General features: G+C 33.6%; 1 long non-coding RNA gene and 1 pseudogene across 2 annotated transcripts; both read left to right on the forward strand.

Annotated features, from left to right (window-relative positions):
• The first annotated feature begins 12,501 nt into the window (after positions 1-12,501).
• On the forward strand, positions 12,502-15,400 carry LOC146926227 (uncharacterized). Its single transcript, XR_015034057.1, has 4 exons — positions 12,502-12,808; positions 13,418-13,650; positions 15,002-15,101; positions 15,264-15,400. It is a non-coding gene; the product is annotated as an uncharacterized LOC146926227 (long non-coding RNA).
• Positions 15,401-17,590: 2,190 nt separating this feature from the next.
• LOC146926228 (putative disease resistance protein At4g11170) lies at positions 17,591-21,311 on the forward strand (annotated as a pseudogene). The gene is made up of 4 exons (XR_015034055.1): positions 17,591-18,076; positions 18,471-19,558; positions 19,639-19,932; positions 20,038-21,311. The product of XR_015034055.1 is annotated as a putative disease resistance protein At4g11170 (transcript).
• Positions 21,312-24,252: the final 2,941 nt, after the last annotated feature.

A 24,252-nucleotide genomic window follows, 5' to 3' on the forward strand; every position in this document is an offset into this window, starting at 1 on the left:
ATTCTTAAACTCACCGACATCTCATCTAATCACATGGTTTTAACTTCAAAACTACTTCTGATAATCATCATAGGGATTATCTAAGGTCTATTTACAGTCTCTACATCAATCTAATAACTTTTCATCAATTAATCCTCAATCTCACTCAAAACCCTAATTCTTCAATCTCTCAAAAACTAATCCCCAAACATGTTAGATGTAATCTCATGATTTACAGACTTAATATTAGTGAAAGATAGTCTCACCCTTACCTTATAACAGATGAAACCAGCAGCCTCCAGGTCTTCTCTCTCTTAGGTTCTTCTCTTCTCTTTTCTCCTCTTTTCTCCAAAAGCGTTTTACGTAAAAACGTTTCTAACTTATGTTGCTATATTTATTTCTTCTTATTACTCCTCTCACCTCTAAACTTGCTCATCTCACATTACAGCCCCACTTCTAATATTTTTATTTTATTTTCATATCTTATTTTATTAAATAATAGAATAAGTCATAACATCTCATAACATCTCTAAAAAATCATATAAATCTTATAAACCACATAAATCTCATATAATCATAATAATCATATAACTTTAATATAAATCACCTGAATATATATATATATATATATATATATATATATATATATTCTAAACTCGTCAAAATAATTAAATAATTAAAGAGGGCATTACAACTCTCCCCCACTTAAAGAATTTTCGTCCTCGAAAATTTACCTCAAGCAAACAACTCTGGATAAGTCTCCCGCATCTTACTCTCTAGTTCCCACGTCAAGCTTTCACCAGGCGCTCCGTCCCAAACGACTTTCACAAGGGATATCTCCTTGCCTCTTAGCTTCTTCACTTCGCGGCCTTCAATCCTCACTGGTAAGGTCTCAACCGTAAGGTTATCTCTAACTTGCACATCGTCACTTTGGATCACATGAGATGGATCCAGAACATACTTCCGAAGTTGCGACACATGGAGCGCATCATGCAAATTCGAAAGATGAGGTGGTAAACCCACTCGGTAAGCCACCGTTCCCACTCTTTCTGATATCTGATACGGTCCAATAAATCTCGGAGTCAGCTTCTTTGACTTCAATGCACGTCCAATGCCAGTCATGGGAGTAACTCTTAGAAACACATGATCTCCCTCTTGAAACTCGAGGTCCTTCCTACGCTTATCATGATAACTCTTTTGTCGACTCTGCGACGCTTTCATCTTTTCTCGAATCATCCTTACCTTCTCAGTAGTCTGTTGAACAACCTCTGGTCCTAAGACCACATTCTCACCTGACTCAAACCAACACAACGGAGTTCTGCACCTCCTACCATACAAAGCCTCGAAAGGTTCAATTCCAATACTAGAATGATAACTGTTATTGTACGTGAACTCTATCAACGGAAGATGACTATCCCAAGCTCCTCCATGCTCAAGTACACAAACTCTCAACAAGTCTTCCAACGTCTGAATCGTTCTTTCCGACTGACCATCTGTCTGCGGATGATACGCCGAACTCAACCTCAACTTAGAACCTAAAGCCTCTTGCAAACTCTTCCGAAATCTAGAAGTAAATCTTGGATCTCTATCTGACACAATGCTCGAAGGAACACCATGCAATTTCACTATATCTCGAATATAAATCTCTGCCAACTGAGCCACTGGAAAACTAATATTGATCGGAATAAAGTGTGCCGACTTCGTCAATCTATCAACAATCATCCAAATAGCGTCATTCCCTCTAGGAGTATTAGGCAAACTCGTCACAAAATCCATGGATATACTATCCCATTTCCACTCTGGCACATCTAAAGGTGTCATCAATCCTGCAGGTTTCTGATGCTCCACCTTCGACTTCTTCAAACTAAACAAGAATATACAAAATGTGCCACATCAAGTTTCAATCCAAACCTCCAAAACAACTTCTTCAAATCATGATACATCTTTGTAGCTCCCGGATGAATACTCAAGCTACTTCTATGACTCTCTTCAAGAATCATCTTCTTCATCTCATCATTGTCCGGAATACAAATTCTACCTCGAAACCTCAGCATACCTTGATCATCGACCTTAAAGTCACTATCTTCAGTCTGATTACTAGCAATCAACAAGTCTACGAATTTAACATCAACTTTCTACTTTTCAAGGATTCACTATCAATCTTCAGCATTCCTAACTTAACACTCCGAGATGACATTTCACAGACTAAGCTCAAATCTCTAAACTGTTCAATCAATTCAAACTCTTTAACCATCATAGCAGACATATGTAAAGTCTTCCTACTTAGGGCATCTGCAACAACATTAGCTTTACCCGGATGATAATTCAATCTAAAGTCATAATCCTTCAACAATTCGAGCCACCTTCGTTGTCTCATATTCAATTCCTTCTGATCAAACAAATACTTCAAGCTCTTGTGATCACTAAACACCTCGAATTTCGAACCATACAAGTAATGTCTCCAAATCTTAAGCACAAATACAACAGCAGCTAATTCAAGATCATGCGTAGGATAATTTCTTTCATGAATTCTCAATTGTCTTGATGCATAAGAAACCACCTTACCATCTTGCATAAGCACACCGCCTAAGCCCAACTTGGACGCATCACAATACACCACAAAAAGGTTCATCAAGTTTCGGCAAAATCAAAACTGGAGCCGTCGTCAAACGTTTCTTCAATTCATTAAAACTATTCTCACAATGAACATCCCACACAAATGTTTTACCTTTACACGTCAACTGCGTTAACGGAAGTGCTAACTTAGAAAATCCTTCTATAAATCTTCGGTAGTAACCTGCCAATCCTAAAAAGCTTCTAATCTCGGTGTAGACCATGATTTTCGGGTGTCAATCCATTAATTAGATTTGAACCTGATAGAGCCAAACCGCAAGCGCACGGCCTATCGAAGTAATAGTAGTAAGTAGAGTATCGTTCCGCTAGGGAGTTGTGAATTCAATTAACTTTTAGAGAATGATTAGAAGAGAAGAAAGATTATGAAATAGGGGGTTAATTGCTGAAGATAAATAACAATAATAATAAAAGAGCCTTGGGATTATTGGTTTATCATAATAACAAACCCTTCACTAGACAAGACTTAAACATCTAATTTCATGGTTTACACCTTAATTTCTAAAGACCGGTTTCCCTTAGCCCCTCACCTTTCCGATGAAAGTCCGATGAGAGTTTACTTCTAGTAACCAAGCCTATTTCACTGACATGATTACTAGAAGATGCATAGAGGATTGAAACTACTCTTTGTCTCAATAATTGCAAAGACTATTTCACTGTTTTGCAATTATTGTCTAGATTCACTTGTTCCAACATCAAAGCTCCGCTCTCGCTTTATGAATTGATGTTTGGGATGATGGATTAACGATTATCAAACCCTCCGCTTTCGCTTCCACAGTTTGATAATTGTTAATCCACGTTAAGACGGTAAATCTAGATTAGAAATTAGGGTTACATAGAAATCAGGGTTTAAACTTGGTTTGTTTAGGATTATGTCATTAGACTTACCAACAATCCCAAGACAAAGAAGTGTCTACTCACTAACGTTCATTGTAGACATGGGGGAAGAAGAGAGAAAGCAATAAAGTAAAACAACAATAATATAAAAGTGAACTTTTATTCCAAGAACAAAAGATGAATGTTTATGATGGAGTGCTACTCTATTTATAGCTTTACAATTGACTTAGAAACTAAGCTACTATAAGGGCAAAACAGTAAAGCTGCAACGGAGTAACTTGGGCTTGAAGAAAAGCAGCAAAAGTGGTCCTGGAGGGTGGCACGGCCGTGCCACATGTTGGCACGGGCCGTGCCAAGCTTCTGACTTGGTAGAGACATATTTTTGTCTCGTATCTTCGTATTCTTGTACTGTATTTGCTCCAGTCCTCTTTCTTTTGCTCCAAGACACCTTCCACCATATATTCGTTCCTAAAATATAATAAAAGACAATTTAAAGTAAAATATTCTAAAAGGAAATAAAATGCAATAAAATAAAATCAAATCTTAAATAAAACTAAACTAAATAAAGCAATAAAATAGACTATCTATGACTCATCAAACTCCCCCACACTTGAATCTTTGCTTGTCCTCAAGCAAAAGGCAACAGACATAGCAGCAACAAAAGATTTGATTATGGCAATATTAAGAACAAATGTCTCAAAAGAAAGGCTTTGCTTCAAGTACACTAATTACAACTTCAAACACTTCTCATGAACCTATTCTACCCAACATCAAGTCTCAAGTGAGTGTGTGTGTGCAGTCCAACCCTTTTCTTGCTCCTGTATAAGACAGATATTATGAGGAATAGGTTCTATCCTTAATGTTAAAGTAACCGAGAAAAGTCCTTTCTTCATTTCATATAAGAGTGATGGGAATTTAAGTTAAGATTGAATTAATTTAACAATTAAGCACAAGGGGCTGCAGATGCTTAGGGGCTATCTATCCTCGTAGGAAGTCTTCTCGGATGTAATTGTCCTTTCCCCCTAGATTCATAATCACCCTAAGCAGTGCTGCAAAATTATTTATTTGTTTCATCTCCGCGTAGGAAGTCTTTTTGGATGTAATTGTCCTTTCCCCCTAGCATTGATGAATTTGTTTCACTTTAAGTTCAAATTAAGGAGTCACCACCACAATTAGGAAGTTAGGATGTAATTGTCCTTTCCCCCATATGTTGGTGCCATTCTCCCGCCCCATTTAACATTAACAAATTAATAAGAATATAACAATTAAGAACAATTTGATTAATTTTCCCACACAAACTTATACTACTTTTACTCTTAAGACTTTAAAGGGTCTAAGTTAACACTAAAGATAGAACGTGTTCCTTAAAATACCTATTCATACATTTACTCAAGGATTGCAACCGGGTGCTTTTCTCATTGGAGATTTTCACAATAAAACATGACATGGGTATAGCAAGAACATAAGAAACACAAGAAACTACTTTCATGTACAAGAGGCAACCTTTAAGAAAGAGACAAAACAAAAATTTTCATGCCATTTTTTTTCATTAAAAACAAGCTACTAGTCATGCCTCTTGCTATAAAAACAAAACAAAAGAATAAAGTTCAAGGGAGTTTGGGAACACTACGACTCTAGACACTTTATTAGGCCCCCCCCACACTTAGGGGAAGCATTGTCCTCAATGATTCAAAGAAAAAGAAATTAAAAGAGAAGAAGAAGAAGAAAGAAGAAGAAAGAAGAAGAAGAAGAAGAAGAAGGAGTAGAAGTAGAAGAAGAGGAGGAAGAAGAAGGAGTAAAGGAAGAGGAAAGCTCACAATTTTATTGAAGTTCATAAAGTAGACCTTTGGAGGTGAAGGTGTTGTATCATGTTTCAGAGCATTTGATTGTTTTCTTCATTTATTCGATTGCTCCTTTGGACATTGGTTCTTTCAACACCTTGTCTTTGTTGCTCGGTGCTTTATTCTTTGAACTTTGGTTTGCATCCATGCCCGCCGTTCATCATTATAGCTTCCACCGGCTTCTTGTTCATGGTGTAAGTTTGCACCTACCTCTTCTTCATTACCATCATCATCATGATCATTATGTACCTGTGGGTTAGTACCAACATAAAGCAAATTTTCCTCCACCTCCGGATTAGTTATGTCTGGATTAGGTAGAATAATCAAACAATAAGCTCTAATAATTCTCCATTCATATTGGTAATTGTGAGTAGGTTCATGGGTTCTGAGGACAAAGTATTGATAGTATATAAGTCTAGACAAAAGTTTCCCTCTATCCTCTTGATCCCTTGATTCACACTCACCCCAAACTTCCTAGCAAGAAAAGTGATGATTCCACCTACCATTATATCACTCTTATCATCCAGTTTCTTTTTAACAATTGAAACAAGTTAATCAAGCAAATAATAGTAAGTGTTAATATGATGGTTAAAAAGCATATTCCACAATATAAACAACTCATTAATCCTCATCATTCCTACCTCTTTCCTACTCTATTATGCATCCATGCCCATCTTTGATTTTCATCGAGCTTACCGGTTTCATAGTCATGGTGCTCTTCCTCTTGGTGCAATTAGCACCTTCTCCTACATCATGGTGCAAGTTAGCATCGTCTCCCTCATCATCATCTTGCTCACTAAGAACCTGCACATCATCAACATACAACAAATTTGCTTCCACCTTGGTGCTAGTCCGAGATGGGTTAGGAAGTAAAAACATGATAGGCACATTAAACTTGAGTTGGTGATAGAGTGGTGGACGAGGTTTGATGAAATTTATAGCAATGAGGGTGTCTATTGTTTCCCTCAATTTGTTTGATCCCCTCATCCTCACCAATGCAAAAATACCTACCTATGTATGTAATGATGCCACCCACCACTATGTCTCCCTTACCGGCTGATCTAGTACCTACAAAGTCTAGGTAATCAATCAAATAGAAACAAGTGTTGACGGGGTGGTTTGTAGAGCATTGCCCACAACATGAACAGCTCATCGGCTCTAGTGTTTCCTAGCTCGGTTCTACCCCAAATAGTGCAAGCCATTACCCTTTGAAGGTACCTAAGTACAGGGTTGTGAATGTTGCTAGCTTTATTGGCTCTAGTGACAAAGGAGCTAAGGTCTGTGATACATTCCTAAAAGACAACGGGTTGATAGTCAACCGTCTTAAGGCTAGGATCTCAAGAATCATGGATATACCCCTCGTTTGCAAAACCTAAGGCATCACAAAAGTGCTGAAGAGACATATCATAATCAATATTCATTAGCCTAAAAGAAACTATATGGTTAGGGTTATCATAATTCAACCTATCTTTAGTAAAAACATGGAACTCAAAAATTCATAGGTGAAATTCTCATAATCCCTCATAGGTTCTAACATATCAGTCCAACCTAGCCTTCCTATCAACCTATAGGCATCATTTCTAAGCTCTAGCATATTCAAAGTATGAGAATCATGATATCGAGAAGGATGCAAGGGTTTAAAGATTAGAATTTTATACCTATCCCTTTGTGAGTTGTCCTTAAACTTGATCCCATGATTCTTGACTTGTGCTTGCTTCTTTGAGGGAGGTCCTCCTTGAGACCTTGCTGGTTCCTTACCACTTCTTCTTAAAGCCATTAGACCTTGACCTTGGGTTGACTTGAATGTTTAGGGTTTGGGAAGATTTTTGGTGGAAAGAATTGGTTTAGGGTTGGGGTTTTTGTTTGAATAAGGTTTATGAGTTCGCTTATGAGATTGGTGAAGGATTTGTGGTTTTTGGGTTAGGTTTTGAATGAGTAGGGTTTTGGTGAATTATTGGTTTGGGTGGCTAAAAGTTTTTTTTTTTTTTTTTTTTTTGATTGGCTGTTTGTGGTTTGGGTGAAGTTTGTGATCGATTTGTGGAAGAATTGAATTGGTTTGGTTGAGTTTTGATGGAGATATGAAGGTTTGAAGATGGATGGTTATGGAGGTTTTGAGAGAGGGTTAGAAGATGAAAGAGGTTTGGGGTTTGAGAATGAGGAAGAAGAAGAAAAAATTTTAAGGTTATGGGTGGGTAGATATCGGGCACGGCCGTGCCACCCTTGGCACGGGCCGTGCCAACATTCTGTGACTTGGCATGGTTTTTGTCTTCAAGACACTGGCACGGCCGTGCCAACATTAGCACGGGCCGTGCCAACCTTCTGGTCAGGGGGCTTCAAAATTTTCTTTTTTCAGTTTTTTCGAATCACACTTGGACATTTACCTACAAAACAACTTAAAACAAAGAAAAACAAACAAAACAAAGCAATTAAATGCGTGGGTTGCCTCCCACGAAGCGCTCTTTTATTGTCATTAGCTTGACGGTCAATAGGTTTCTCTATCCTATACCCAATCTTTCACGAAGGGACAATGGCAGCAAACTGACACTATCTCCTAAGTCACACATGGCTCTTTCTGTTTTCTCTGATCCTATGACACATGGTATGGCATAACGCTCTGGATCCTTAAGTTTAGATGGCAACTTATTTTGAATTATTTCAATTAGTTTCCTAAACTGCTCATCTAACTTAGACTCATCAAACCCTTGTGGTAAAGGAGTGTTTGGATTATATGGTGGTGGAATGTTAAGCTTTTCACTCTTTACTACAACTTTCTCACTGTTTGGTTTTTCACTCTCTACCCCAACCTCAATTGTTTTGGTTTCTACAACAGGGTCCTCTAATTTCTTATCATCCCTAAGTGTAATAGAATTTATCGGACCTTTGTGGTTGGTTTCAGTTTGACTCGGGAAGACTCCGGAGGGTTGTGGGGAAGAGGTTACTTGTTGGGCTACTTGAGGGATTTGAGCCTCAAGCATTTTGTTGTGAGTAAGAAGAGAATCCACTCTATTGAGAGAGTCATTCAAAATTCCAGCTTTGACTTTAAACTCTTGGTTATGCCTGATGTTATCTAATTCAAAATTTTCTATCAAAAGTTCCAAGTCGGATTTTTGAGGGACTCCTCGGTTGTTTGTAAAACAGGGTGGTGTTGTTTGTTGTCCAAAAAAATTTTGAGGGTCTTGAAAAAAAAATTGACTATTCCTAAACCCTTGGTTAAATTGAGCAACTTGCTCAGGATTTCTAACAACACTACCTAGTTGACATTCAACTCCGGTATGACCAAATATTCCATAAACTCTTGAAGGAGGTAAAACAGGGGTAGAAGTCCATTGATAGTAGTTTTGAGCCATGCCTGAAATCAAAACCGTTAAAAGATAGAAAAAAAAAAGAAATAAATAAATTAAGAGAGAGAGAGAGAGAGAGAGAGAGAGAGAGAAAGAAAGATATATATATATATATATATATATATATATATATATATATTTTATTTAGGAAAGAAATATAAACAAAATATAGAATAAAATAAAATAAAGCAAAAGATTATTTTTTTTTTTTTTTTATATATAGAATCAAATAAAATAAGGAAAAAGATTTTTTTTTTTTCAGTCTAATCACTATTAAAAAGTTAATCAAATTACAACAACTCCCCGGCAACGGCGCCAAAAACTTGATAGAGCCAAACCGCAAGCGCACGGCCTATCGAAGTAATAGTAGTAAGTAGAGTATCGTTCCGCTAGGGAGTTGTGAATTCAATTAACTTTTAGAGAATGATTAGAAGAGAAGAAAGATTATGAAATAGGGGGTTAATTGCTGAAGATAAATAACAATAATAATAAAAGAGCCTTGGGATTATTGGTTTATCATAATAACAAACCCTTCACTAGACAAGACTTAAACATCTAATTTCATGGTTTACACCTTAATTTCTAAAGACCGGTTTCCCTTAGCCCCTCACCTTTCCGATGAAAGTCCGATGAGAGTTTACTTCTAGTAACCAAGCCTATTTCACTGACATGATTACTAGAAGATGCATAGAGGATTGAAACTACTCTTTGTCTCAATAATTGCAAAGACTATTTCACTGTTTTGCAATTATTGTCTAGATTCACTTGTTCCAACATCAAAGCTCCGCTCTCGCTTTATGAATTGATGTTTGGGATGATGGATTAACGATTATCAAACCCTCCGCTTTCGCTTCCACAGTTTGATAATTGTTAATCCACGTTAAGACGGTAAATCTAGATTAGAAATTAGGGTTACATAGAAATCAGGGTTTAAACTTGGTTTGTTTAGGATTATGTCATTAGACTTACCAACAATCCCAAGACAAAGAAGTGTCTACTCACTAACGTTCATTGTAGACATGGGGGAAGAAGAGAGAAAGCAATAAAGTAAAACAACAATAATATAAAAGTGAACTTTTATTCCAAGAACAAAAGATGAATGTTTATGATGGAGTGCTACTCTATTTATAGCTTTACAATTGACTTAGAAACTAAGCTACTATAAGGGCAAAACAGTAAAGCTGCAACGGAGTAACTTGGGCTTGAAGAAAAGCAGCAAAAGTGGTCCTGGAGGGTGGCACGGCCGTGCCACATGTTGGCACGGGCCGTGCCAAGCTTCTGACTTGGTAGAGACATATTTTTGTCTCGTATCTTCGTATTCTTGTACTGTATTTGCTCCAGTCCTCTTTCTTTTGCTCCAAGACACCTTCCACCATATATTCGTTCCTAAAATATAATAAAAGACAATTTAAAGTAAAATATTCTAAAAGGAAATAAAATGCAATAAAATAAAATCAAATCTTAAATAAAACTAAACTAAATAAAGCAATAAAATAGACTATCTATGACTCATCAGAACCTTTAATCTTTGGACTTCTCGATTTTTTTCGTAGGAAGGGAAAAAATGAGTTAAAACCCTTTTCTTTCGAGACTTGGATCCGGGGGTCGGTTTCGATAGAGGAAGGTGTTAAGCACCTCTAAAGACCACGGTACTCCGTGGGAACCTCTTTCCTAACTTTATCTTGTGCTAGATTATTTTTATTTGAAAATTATTGTCTAAAACTTAAGTGAAAGAATGGAGGGAGGAGAAGTATGTTTTATTGTTTTTTATTTGGTTTGGAAGGATACATCCTTTGCCTACATACCCTTAAAGAAAAGGGATCATAACCCAATGTAGTTCGCTCTCAAAAATATTTTTTGTGGGTTAGGTTGATTTTAATTTGTTTTTGAAAATGGTTTTAAGAAGGGTTGCGAGACCTCAAGGTATAGAAGAATAAAATGGAAGTGAGGTTGTTTCATTTTATTTAAGAAATTTAGTCTAAGTTCATTTAAGATTCATTTAGGAATTTGATTAAGAAAATAAAGGAGAAAATCTCTTGGATTTGGGTCCAAGGTTTATTAAGAAAATAATTTGACTTTTTGCTTATTTGATTTTTGAGGTAAAATGATTTTTCTAAATTAACAGTAAGCTAGCGTAACGACGTGAAAAATAAAGCGAGCGTAAAGCGATAAATAAAGTGGTATAGTGTCGGTGCAAGTGTCAGTGTGTGCAATTACTACATTATTACATACCCACCTAGATGCATTCTATGGAAAATAAAAAGCACAAAATAAATTACATCAATTCCCTAATTATACACACTAAATATCATGGAATTTAAATTGCAAGCATAAAGAAAATGCATGACATCATACTAGAATTAAAGCAATCATAACAAGATAATAAGAAACTTAAAAGCATCACATACTATAATAAAGAGTGAATAGGCAATTTCCCCCTCAAAATTGTAAGTTTCATCAATTACCCCCTGTAGTTAACGAAACATCAATTACCCCCCTGAAATTGCATAACGTTAATCAATTTACCCCCTCCGTCAATTTTTCTGTTAACTGTTTACGGTTATGATCAATTACCCCCCTGAAATTTTACACTTATGTGCAAAATGCACCCTGAACTTGAAAAATTAAAAAAAATTGAAAAAATTCTGGAAAAATATTAAAAAAAAAATTAAAAATTCTGGAAAAATTAAAAAACAATAAAAAAAATTGAAAAAAAATATTAAAAAAATCTGGAAAATTGAAAAATTAATAAAAATGAAAAAAATCTGGAAAAATTAATAAAAATAAAATAATCTAATAAAATGAAAAATAATGAAAAAGATTAAAAAATTCTGGAAAAAAATAAAATTTCTAAATTTCTAAAAAAAATTAAAATTCTGGAAAAATGAAATTTTCGAAATTTTAAATTTTAATGAAATTCTGGAAATTCTCGAAAATAAAAATTCTGGAAAATAAATTTTAATGAAATTTTAAATTTTTGAAAATAAAAATGAAATTCTGGAAAAATGAAATTTTTTTGAAATTTTCATTAGTATTTCTCAAAAATTTTCCGGAAATTTTTGTGTATTTATAAACCGAGAATAAGGGAAAAAATATGTTATTTATAAATCAAGCTTAGGTTTTTTATGTATTTTTCGAAATTTCGAAATTTTCATTAGTATTTTTTCCGGGAATTTTTGTGTATTTATAAACCGGGAACTTTTTGTGTATTTATAAACCGAGAATAAGGGAAAAAATACACTGAAAAAACCTAAGCTCGACATATATATTAATCAAAATTTTGGAATTTCGAAAAATACATAAAAAACCAGAATTTCAAAAATTTCGACATATATACTAATCAGAATATTTTTTATTTTCCATAATTTTTTCATTATTTTTCATTTTATTAGATTATTTTATTTTTTTAATCATTTTTTATTTTTATTAATTTTTTCAGAATTTTTAAATTTTTTCAGATTTTTTTTAAATTTTTCCAGAATTTTAAAAAATTTTCAGATTTTTTTTTATTTTTATTGATTTTTTTAATTTTTTCCGTTTTTTTTTCATTTTTATTAATTTTTCAATTTTCCAGAATTTTTTTTCAATTTTTTTTATTGATTTTTCATTTTTCCAGAATTTTTTCAATTTTTTTTCAAGTTCAGGGGGCATTTTGCACATAAGTGTAAAATTTCAGGGGGGGTAATTGATCATAACTGTAAACAGTTAACAGAAAAATGGACGGAGGGGGTAAATTAATTAACGTTATGCAATTTCAGGGGGGTAATTGATGTTTCGTTAACTACAGGGGGTAATTGATGAAACTTACGATTTCGGGGGGAAAATTGCCTATTCACTCCTATGATAAATCACCAAATAGAATCCATGTTGTTAAAAGTTTTAAAGCAATGCATGAAGTAAACCAAAATTAACAAGATAAATTACGGTTCCCTCTTCCTTCTACTATTCATCATCATCTTCAAATGCTCCAAATCCCCCAAAAATCACTTCAAAAGTCATGAATCAAGCTTAGTAGTAGTGCAATCACAAGTGTAGAGCAATCAAAACTCATTCCCCTCTCTTCTTGAAGCCAACCGCCCCCTTCCATAAATTTCCCAATATCACCATTTTTCACTCCAATCCATTGGAAATTGATTGGAAGCTTCATTTTAGGTGTACCCATGATGGAATAAGCTAGTGGTAAGTGTCAAAAATTCCTCCCTTTCATATTCCATAAGGAGACCGGCCCGTACCCTACTATTTGGGGAAAAATTTGCTCTTTGTGAAATTGATAGAATTGTTCCATTTCATGTCTTTGGGATGCATTATATGTTATGGGTATTATGATTTTTAACTAATTGTTTGATGATGTAGGATCAATGGGTGTAAGGAAGAGCTTAGTTAGTAGCTTGGTTCATGAAATGAGATAATTATAAAATTGTTGTTGAAGATCATTGTTAATGGTTTGTTATTGATGTAAGAAAGATGAGTTGGTGATCAAAATGGTGTATTATTGTTAAAGATGATTATACTTGGACCTTATGAGAATTGGATAAAATTAGTATAGCAGTGCTTGTATTAATCGAGTCATATATTTTGTTGTGTGGCTTGGAATTGAATGATTGTTGAAGTTTTAGATTCTTCATTCAATTCCCTTCAGTTTTATCATAAATTTTGTATGTTTTGGATTAGAAACGAATTCGGAAAATGCAATTGAAGTTGGTAAAATTCTGCTGGATTTTTGTTACGGGTTCTGGGACAGGGCTCCACTAAAACAGTAATAACTTTCTCTCTGTAACTCCGAATCAGGTGGTTCTTGTTGATATGGTTAGCCAACGAAATTGCCGACGTTTTGGCGTCAGTTTCATTAATTTCGGTTCAGTATTGAGGTCTGGAGACAATTTTGAAGTATGGGGTTTAATGCAGATTTTGTGCAGAATATGAGTTTAATTGTGTTAGCACCGAGCCAGCATGAAACCTCGCATAGCGGGGAGGTGCAAAAGTGGATATTGAAGTGGACTCCGCATATATTCAATTTAGAGGTGAGTTCCTTTAGTTAGAAAACCCACCTTTGGGTAGTAAATTATATCATTAGATTGCTAATGTGTGTTTGTGAATTTTCATGAATTTTTAGAATAAGTTGACATAATTATAGCATGACTGTTATGCCATATGATTGGTACATTTGAAATGGAATAAATATGAGATAGTAGGATGATTATTTCTGAATTAGGTATCCTTATTAGTGTAACCTAAATTTTTTTTTAAAGTTAATAAGTATGTTTATGCTAGTATAAATGTTGGAGGGAAATTCTATCAAGACAATTGATGTATATAATTATAGAAATGATTTGAAAGAAAATTTGAAAAGCAGCCTATGAGTAATATGCTCACAGTGAATTACAGAAAATCACAGAAAAATGGAAATGAGGAGAAAAATTGAAATGAGTAACAAGCTCATAGAAAAAGAAAGAAAGAAAGAAAAAAATGAGAATATTGAGAAAAATTCCGTTTGATACAACGAAGAGATAATGTAGCCTATGACGTACGGGTCATAGTAACGAATACGAAAATTCCGTTTGCTACAACGAAGAGATAATGTAGCCTATGATGTACGGGTCATAGTAACGAATTCGAAAACTCTGTTTGCTACAACGAAGAGATAATGTAGCCTATGAGGTACGGCTCATAGTAACGAAATGAAATAATTACCGTTCGCCACAACGAAGAGATAATGTGGTATATACGCACATATTGAAATGTATAACTAATGATATGAAATTTTAAGTCAAGAATTATTATGTTGATAATCGAAAAAAAAAATATAAAATATATTCAATTATGGAACCAAGGGAAAAATTCTAAGGACCCTCCAACATGAATACTAACATAGCATACGCATATTATCATGAAAGTTATGTTTAGAATGAATTAGCTACGAAGCAATAGTTCATGGGCATTTTTACCAATAGTTGGAAATGTGGAATTTTAGTTATGGAACTCCGGCTTAGTTTAGCCAAAACTAGTTGCTATCGGAAAAGGACCAGAGACATACCCATATAAGTATGCCAAAGTGTAAGCTATACCAGAATACGATATATTGGAGATATGTTTATAATTATTATTATGATTATGGTGATTATGATGATTATGGTTATAATTAAGGTTATGCGTATGACAATATGTGTTATATAATCAAAGTAGTATTTCAAACAGCGATCTTAGTTATCCCCTGATCGCTCAGTTATGCATAATGAAATCCTATAAACCCAAAATGGGTTAACCTTAGAAACAGATGGTGATCCTAGGTTTCCCCGAAGTTGCCTACAACCTAGGATAGGTGGAACTCATTGAGACATCTTGTCTCACCCCAATCCCTTTTATTTATTTCAGATAAACAAGATATTATACGACATGATGGTTCTTGATGAAGAAGCAGAAGTAGCTGGACCATATATAGTACACGTCAGTGGTACTATTTCTGAGTTAACAGGTGAGAAATTCTATGATTTGTTCAGAGAGTTTTTATTTATTGTAATTTTAATGTACCCGATGCCGAGTTTAACACTCATGCTAGATATCCTAGGTAATTTTCTAGTAGGGATGTTTCATCCCTAGTGCATATGATCAAGATGGTTTTGATATTCTTCCTCAGGGACTTCAATCTATGCCGCCTGAACTAACATGCCTCAGTTGGATGCATTACCCTTTAAACTCGTTACCAGATGAATTTTCAGCGGAGAAACTCGTTATGTTGGACTTGTCATATACTTGAGTTGAAATAATTTGGCATGGAGTGCAGGTTAAACATTATAGAGGAATAAACCATCAATTTTGTCTAGCTCCAAAGCTCATCTCTTCCTATTTATTCTTAAAGTATACGAAAATATGTAGTAGTCCCCAACCTTGGCCACATACGTCATCTTAGTCTCTACTGTTGTATATAACATGACAAATTTGACAAAATGTTAAAGACTAATGAGATATATAATAAAACATTAAGGATTACATATTATTTTCATTTATTTGAAGGATCAAGTAAGAGAGAATGTAACATCAGAGAAAACGACAGAACTGGATTTACGATACACACAAGCCAATGTATTGCGTGCGTTGTTAGGATGTCAAAGAAAGCTTGAAATCCTACATTTAGGATATACCGTATCATGAAAATTTTCCTTCATGTTTTAAGAATCTATAAACAAGACCGGTCCTAGAGATTAAGAGGCCTAAAGCAAAATTTTTAATATGGCTTTTAAAAATATATTTTTCTAACAGAATATTTATATAAAATCAATTTTGTGGAGATCAAAATTTGAATTCATGACCAAAAGTAACTGAGGCCTTTTTAGTAATGAGTTATGTTATGCAAATGTATGTAATTTATCTATCATATAATATACTTATAACCAATTTAATTTTTTAGAGGCCTTTTTCTTCACCCATAATTTTGAGGCATAAAGCCCTTGCTTGGGTTGCTTGGCCCTTAGGCCGGCCCTGTCTATAAAGACTACAATATCTAGACATTAGATAATCTATTGAAATTATACTTGCGCAAGATTGCACATTACTAGAAACTGGGTTGTTCCCTTCAATTTCTGAACACTGCAAGGAGAACAGGAAAAGGGTTGTGTCACGACCCAAAAACACTAATTGTGACCGGCGCACGAACTAGAACATTCTAGCCCGGCAAGCCTATTGATTCAACTTGACAAACTATAAAATAAAAACAATTCCAATTCGTTTTTCACTTCCAAAAAAAATATTTACTGAAACTTCGACAGAGTTTCCTCTATAAATTCAACATTTCCAAAATATGAATCCTCTTTTAAAACCCTGTTTCATCAGCCCAGTGTCTCAAATAACATTTTTTGTCAATACTTGTACAACTCATAATAAAACATCCTAGACTACCAAATAGCTGCAGATACTTCGACTCAACATATGCATAAACAATAGAGACATTCATCAAAGAAGCCTACCAAAACAAGTGACACAGCTGAACTTCGAATCTACTAGCAGCTTTCTACTTCGCTGCTTGGAAATCTGAAAAAAAAAATAAAAAATAAAAAATAAAAGAGTAAGTCACATGGACTTAGTGAGAGACAACAACCACCACCAACTAGAAGGGAAACACACAGGGAAACGATTATTTACTTTCTCAAATCTAATGTCAATTTACCAAAATAGTAACCGTATAAAATTCAAGTAATCCACAATTGTTGGTACGCATGGAAATTCACAACCAAGAGTATGCGCGAAATTCAGAAAACTTTGTATTATACCAAATAAGACTATATCAAAATTCCAATGTCGTAAAAAGGTAAAGCCAAATCCACAATTTTAAAGGAAGTATAGAAATCGGGTATACCGAAAAGGAATCAAAATAATCAAATTCAACTATAATATAAAAATCGAATATAATGAAAAGGAATCAAATTAATCAACTTCAAATAGAATATAAAATCATATTCAATTTAATGATACCAAAATAATCAACTTTAAATAAAGTATAAAAATCCAACTTTAGTGAAAACAATCAAATGGGTGAATCGGAACTAGCTCCATCTCGTTGATAGCCCTCTCCTCCTAATGGTGGCCTTCCCATGGGGCGGCTCCATCTAATGGATAACTCTTTTATTGCTTAACTTTTCTTCTTCAATTCTTTTTAATAATGTTATTTTTGCGTTTCCTGATTCTTTTTAATACAATTCGACTCTGATCTAGATCTCATATTATATCTTCTAATTCATATTAATGATACTAGATTTCTATATTAATCATAAAATGGAAGGAAAAAAAAAATATTTTTAATTACCTGGCCTTAATCCAACACTTGTTGAAATGTTGGTCATCAGAATACCATCAATTTTTATAATTAATAAGTAGCATTTTTTAATTGTACGTTGCTGTATTTGTTTATGTTATTAAGATCTCACCTAAATCTTTATGAAGAGTCTAATACCGTTTTTTGTTAATAAGTTGAAGGGTCTGGAAGAAAAGGCGATGTCAAACAATACTTCTCATTCAAAGTATGATATTTTTGTAAGCTTTAGGGGCGAGGACATCCGTCGCGGCTTTCTTAGCCATTTGGCTAAGGCTTTTTCTCGAAAGCAAATAAATGCATTTGTTGACGACAAACTAAAGGGGGGAGATAACATATCACATTCACTCTTTGAAGCAATTGAAGGATCATTCATATCATTGATCATATTCTCATAAAACTATGATTCTTCACATTGGTGTTTAGAAGAACTTGTGAAAATAATTGAGTGCAAAGAGAAATATGGACAGATTGTAATACCTGTTTTCTACGAGGTAGATCCCACCGATGTACAATATCAAAAAGAGTTATGGGAATGCATTTGCTAAGCATGAAAAAAAGTATATTTTGTCAAGGGTTCAGAAATGGAGACACGCTTTGCACAAATGTGCTAATTTGTCAGGAATCAAGTCATTAGATTTTCGGTTAGTTCTTTCCTCTCCTTAAATTTTCAATATTTTCTAGTAGCTATATTTACTTGAAGCATAAGCGCATTTGCTTAAATAGCAAAAAGACATAACCTTTATTTTCTGTGTTTTACTAGGGTGCATGCTTATTGATTAGACTTTTACTTCCAAAAGACAGTAGTATGAATTTCAGTACTTGAGGGGACAATCTCTGATTCCCGATCTGAGATACTTTTGATTCACCAAAACAAAAATGGCTTATTTGTGTCTCCGGCACTTACACGACACATAAAATTACATTTAATCACTTCTAGTTTATTAAATTATTACTAGTGTTTGTATCATGTTTGATATCTGTATTAATGCTTCATAGGTCATTAACATTCATTCGTCTTTCTCTTTTGTGGTATAGGAATGACGCTGAGCTACTTGAAGAAATCACAAATCTTGTGTTGAAAAAGTTCAGTAAGCAACCTATTAACACAAAAGGACTTATTGGAATTGGCAAATGAATTGCACATTTAGAATCACTATTGCGTCAAGAGTCAGAAAAGGTGCGTGTAATTGGAATTTGGGGTATGGGAGGTATCGGCAAGACAACTATTGCCGAAGAAATTTTTAATCAAGTTCATTCGGAATATGAAGGCTGTTATTTTTTTGCAAAGGTAAGTGAAGAATTAGGTAGGCATGGAATAGTGTTTTTAAAAGAGAAGCTTTTTTCTAAACTATTAGCAGAAGATGTAAAAATCGACTCACCAAATGGATTGTCTGATTATATTCAGAGAAGGATTGGCCGTATGATGTTAAGGAAGAAGATCAGCTAGAGATGTTATTTGGAACTCTTGATTGGTTTCAATGTGATAGTAGAATAATTGTAACATCCAGGGATAAGCAAGTACTTATTGCTAATGAAGTTGATAATGATGATCTGTATGAGGTTGGGAAACTGGACTCTATTGATGCACTTGCACTTTTCAATTTGAATGCCTTTAAACAAAGTCATTTGGAAACTAAGTATGATGATGTATCAAAGAGGGTGGTGAATTATGCCAAAGGAATTCCATTAGTTCTTAAAGTTTTGGCTCATATGCTTCTTGGAAAAGAAGAAGCATGGGAAAGTCAACTAGACAAACTTAAAGGACTTCTAATTCCAAAAGTTCATGATGTAATGAGGCTCAGTTATGATGATCTTGATCGTTTAGAGCAAAAGTATTTTTTAGACATTGCATGTCTCTTCAATGGGTTGGGTTTGGAATGAAAGTGGATTACATGAAACATTTATTGAAATATTATGAAAGTGATAAATCTGTGGCTGTTGGGTTAGAAAGGTTGAAAGGTAAAGCTCTTATAGCTATTTCTGAAGATAATGTTATATCTATGCATGACATTTTACAAGAAATGGGTCGGGAGGTTGTTCGCCGAGAATCTAGTAAAGACCCTGAAAAACGCAGTCATTTATGGGATCCGGATGAAATTTATGATGTATTGAAAAATGACAAGGTAAAAAATATTTGGCAATTTTAGATAACATTTGTCATTTTGGTAAAATGTATTTTGATTTTCTTTTACATTAATGGCAGGGTACTGATGCTATTAGAAGCATACAATTAGACTTGTCAGCAATTAGGAAGCTGAAGTTAAGCCCTCATGTATTTGATAAGATGACCAACCTCCAATTTTTGGTTTTCTGTGGTGAAGACAAAGACAATTTGGATCTTCTTCCTCAAGGGGTTCAATCTTTTCCAACTCATCTTAGATATCTTCATTGGGAAGATTACCCTCTAAAATCATTTCCAGAGAAGTTTTCTGCAGAGAATCTTGTTATATTGAACTTGAAAAATAGCCTAGTGGAAAAGCTATGGTGTGGAGTACAGGTGATTGAATATGTTCTTATCAGTTCAAATTTTTCTTAATTCAAGGAATTATACATTAATTTCTTAAGTTTTTATTTGATATCACCACTTTTTCTTTGCTAGCAGGATCTGGTTAATTTAAAAGGAATCAGACTCTCTCATTCAATATACCTAAAGGAATTACCAGACTTGTCAAAAGCCACAAATCTCGAGGTATTGAATATTGGCTTTTGTTATGCGTTGACAAGCGTCCACCCATCTATTTTTTCTCTTGGAAAACTTGTGCATTTGGACCTAAGTTCTAGCCATTCCCTTACAACATTTACCAGCAATTCCAATTTAAGCTCCCTCCATTATCTCAACCTTTCATATTGCAAAAATCTTAGTGAATTCTCAGTGACTTTAGAGAATATAGTAGAACTAGATCTATCGAGATGTACCATCAATGAACTGCCATCATCTTTTGGATGTCAAAGCAAGCTTGAAGTCCTGGATTTATGTTGCAGTGAAATTGAGATCATACCTTCAAGCATCAAGATTCTTACAAGACTAAGAAAATTAGACATACGATTTTGCTCAAAGCTTCTGGCTCTACCTGAGCTTCCTTCATCAGTTGAAACTCTACTGGTTGGAGACTGTGAGTCACTGAAGACTGTAAGGTTCCCTTCAACAATTGCTGAACAATTCAAGGAAAACAAAAAAATGATTGAGTTTTGGGATTGCTTGAATTTGGATAAATGCTCTCTCATAAATATTGGGTTGAATGTTCAAATCAATTTAATGAAGTTTGCATATCAACATTTATCGACACAGGAATATGATGATTATGTTGATTACAAAGATAACTTTGATTCTTATCAAGCAGTGTATGTGTATCCTGAAAGTAGTGTTCCAAATTGGTTGGAGTACAAGACAACTAAGGGTGACATGATTGTTGATCTTTCTCCACCTAATATCTCCCCTTTGTTGGGATTTGTTTTTTGCTTTGTCCTTGGTGAGGACTACGTATCTGGTCAACAAGTTGAATTGAACGTTACTACAATTGATGTCGAGGGTGATGGTGAAAAGGATGGTGTCGATACTACACGCATAAGACATTTTTCGGTAGTAAATCAGATCATGTGTACATGATTTATGACCAACGATGTTCTCAGTACCTAACTAGCATAGCAAAAAAGCAGATAAGGTTTAAAATCAAGGTTACAGCATGGACAGTACCCTACCTTGATGAAAAGGAACAAAGAGAGGTGAAGTTAGAAGGGTTTGGCATGAGCCCCATAAACCACTCAACATATCACAATCTCATTCAACAAATCGAATAGGACTGTGCTGAAGGTAAGAGTAAGAAGAATACTTCTTTAAGAGGGAACAAAGGAAATAAATTAAAAAAAAAAAAAAAAGGTTCTACAAAACAAAGTGTGACAAAAGTTTGGAGCAGTTTTTTTTTTTGGTATTGTTTGGAGCAGTTTTTTGTTTTGTAGAAAATACTATCCATTCTTCATAACCATTTTTCAACTTTATATATGTACTTTTCTTACATTAAAACGACATACATTTCATACTCAACATCTTAAACTAACGGTTACTTTGAGCACCTTATTTTACGAAAAATGAATAATAAAAATTGTGTTAATCGGGTTACCTTAATTGGTTCTCTAATTGGATCTAAAGGTTTTCTAATAATTTATATTAAGTTGTGATTAATCTCTGGAATGGAACTTGTAGCTCATTATGAAAGTCCTATTTTAATTTGAAACCAATGTAATGTTGGGTGTTTGACTCAAGAAGTAATTTCTCTACTAGAAATCAACATTGTTTGTAGGCTTTGGTGGAAGTCAATGTGTCCAACTATATAGGAAATTTAATGTTTGGTGTATTTTTTATTTAATTATTTTGTATTAGGATTGTTTGCAAGATGCTAACACTCAATCAGCCAAGTCAAGTGGAAGGAGATAAGCAAAAGACATGTAATCGAAGATATTTCTCTTAAACATATTCATCTTGGTTGTTAATCTATTTAGGAACAAACGGCAAATAAAAATATTAATTTTAAGAGGAATTTACTTAAGCCATAAAATATGATTGCAGTGGTCATCAATTACCACATCTAAACTAGTCAAGTGATTATAGGCAGTTCTCAAAAGCCTAATTATTCCTTGGATTTTAATTCTTGGTGGTCTAACCCTTTTGTTTGTATTATTGTAATTTGAGCTCTCTTGTATATATTTTTTATTTGAGATTTTGAGCATTAAAATATTATTTTTAATGGCTGAAGTCCATGGATACAAACACATATCTAGATACATCTTTTTGTTAGTCAGTTTAATCATTAAATGCATCTTTCGTGAATCAATTTGGTATGTAAAATTACAAACAAAAGGACACAATTTTTTTTGAGGAAATTCAAATCCGTTTAATTAAATTTTAAATCAATTATGTTACACAATTTTTTTAAAATAAAAGAACACAAAAAAAAAGAGATTAGTTTGTTGGGTTTTTTTATGTTTACAATGAAATCAATGAGGTTTGAACCTAAGGCATCATGCTTACCACCCAAATCCCTCACCATTTGACCAATCTTAGCTGCTTTGGTTTGTTAGGTATTTTTTTTTTGGTCTATTAGCCTAGCGGTTAGAGAAATTCACCTTAAAGATGAATAAGTGGTATATATATATATATATATATATATATATATATATATATATATATATATATATATATATATATATATATATATATATATAGAGGATGTTTACTATGAGAATGACTATCTTATATGAGAATGATGAGAATGATCATCAACCATTGGATCAAAAATAATTGGTTGAGATTAAAAAGTCACATATATATCTCACCTTAGCATATCAATTCTCATAAACTCATTTCCCTTTTTATCTTCTTCTCCCCACAATCATAGCTAAACAAAATTAAATTAATATTCCAATCTAATTAAATGAATTTGATTGCAAAAAAAGTTAATTTGGGAGGTCTGGTCGTGATAATCATTGTTTTGCTAGAGGTTGATGACGTGATTGAAATCATCCTACATAGTAAATATGGACATGGTGCATTTCATTGTTAGAATCACTTTTAAACAATGATTCAAAGATTAAACTGAATTTAAAAATATAAGGATTTACATATAGTGAATTCAAAAGCATATAAGGATTTGTATGAATAGGATTGGGATATGAATCAGTTAAACATATTTTAAAAATTGGAAATATTCACGAGGGTGAGATTTAGGACATGAAGAAATGTTATAATAAATGAATCGAAGGTGATAAGAGAGTAAGCAGAATTTGATTTGTTTTAAGGCGGAGAAGAAAGAAGAATTAATCTTCACCGAAATTTTTTATGAATGTGCCTTATAAGGATTGGGATTTTTAATGATGGATTTTGCACTCAAGTATGAATTTAATTTTTCATATATGCCCTTGATTTCTATTTGAAAATACTCACTCACGTATTTCGCTTTCTTTGATCACTTCTCTATTGCTACCACTCTTCTTAATTTTTTAAATTGATATTTTGTACAAACTTTATTTGCAACAATGCTAATGTTCTTTTTGAATAACACAAAAATTTTCGGATAAATTTGTTGAAATGTATTATCACTCAATTTAATTTCACTATCCATCGGTTTGCATTCACTATAAAGAAGTGGACCGAGATTTAGACACTTATAACTATATAGAAATTGAGAAAATCATTCGATAAAAAAAAATGGCAAAAAATACCATAAGTGATGATAGACGCAAGATAAATACATGAGTATTTTGAAATTGAAATGAAGGGCATATGTGAGAAAACAAATTGAGACTTGAGTGCAAAATACACCATTAAAAAAAAGATATAGCAAAACAAATCAAGAAATATTTGATCACTTTAATTGTTTTAGTGATTGTGTTTAAGCCTTTGGATTAAACAAATTGAATGGATGAGATTTGGTGTCATATTTAATTTTATACCTTGGTGTCATTTGATCCTAACCCTATATATATATATATATATGGGATTTGCTAGAACACACCCACTAATTTTTATGTGGGAGTGTTTTAGCAAGCTACACCTTAGGGTGTATTTAACTACTTTTTAGTTATAACTTGCTAAAACACACCTTCTAAAAAATAAGTGGGTGTGTTATAGCAAATGCATATAGGAGTTGCTAACGTACACCCACTTATTTTTTAGGAGGAGTGTTTTAGCAACATTCACCTTAAGGTGTATTTAACAACTTTTTAGTTATATCTTTGCTAAAACACACCTTAATAAAAACTAGTGGGTGTATCCTAGCAAACCCCTATATATATATATATATATATATATATATATATATAT

Source organism: Medicago sativa, chromosome 4 (genome assembly GCF_051527215.1).
Source record: "Medicago sativa cultivar Bolivia chromosome 4, Bolivia_mono, whole genome shotgun sequence".
Lineage (NCBI taxonomy): Eukaryota > Viridiplantae > Streptophyta > Magnoliopsida > Fabales > Fabaceae > Medicago > Medicago sativa.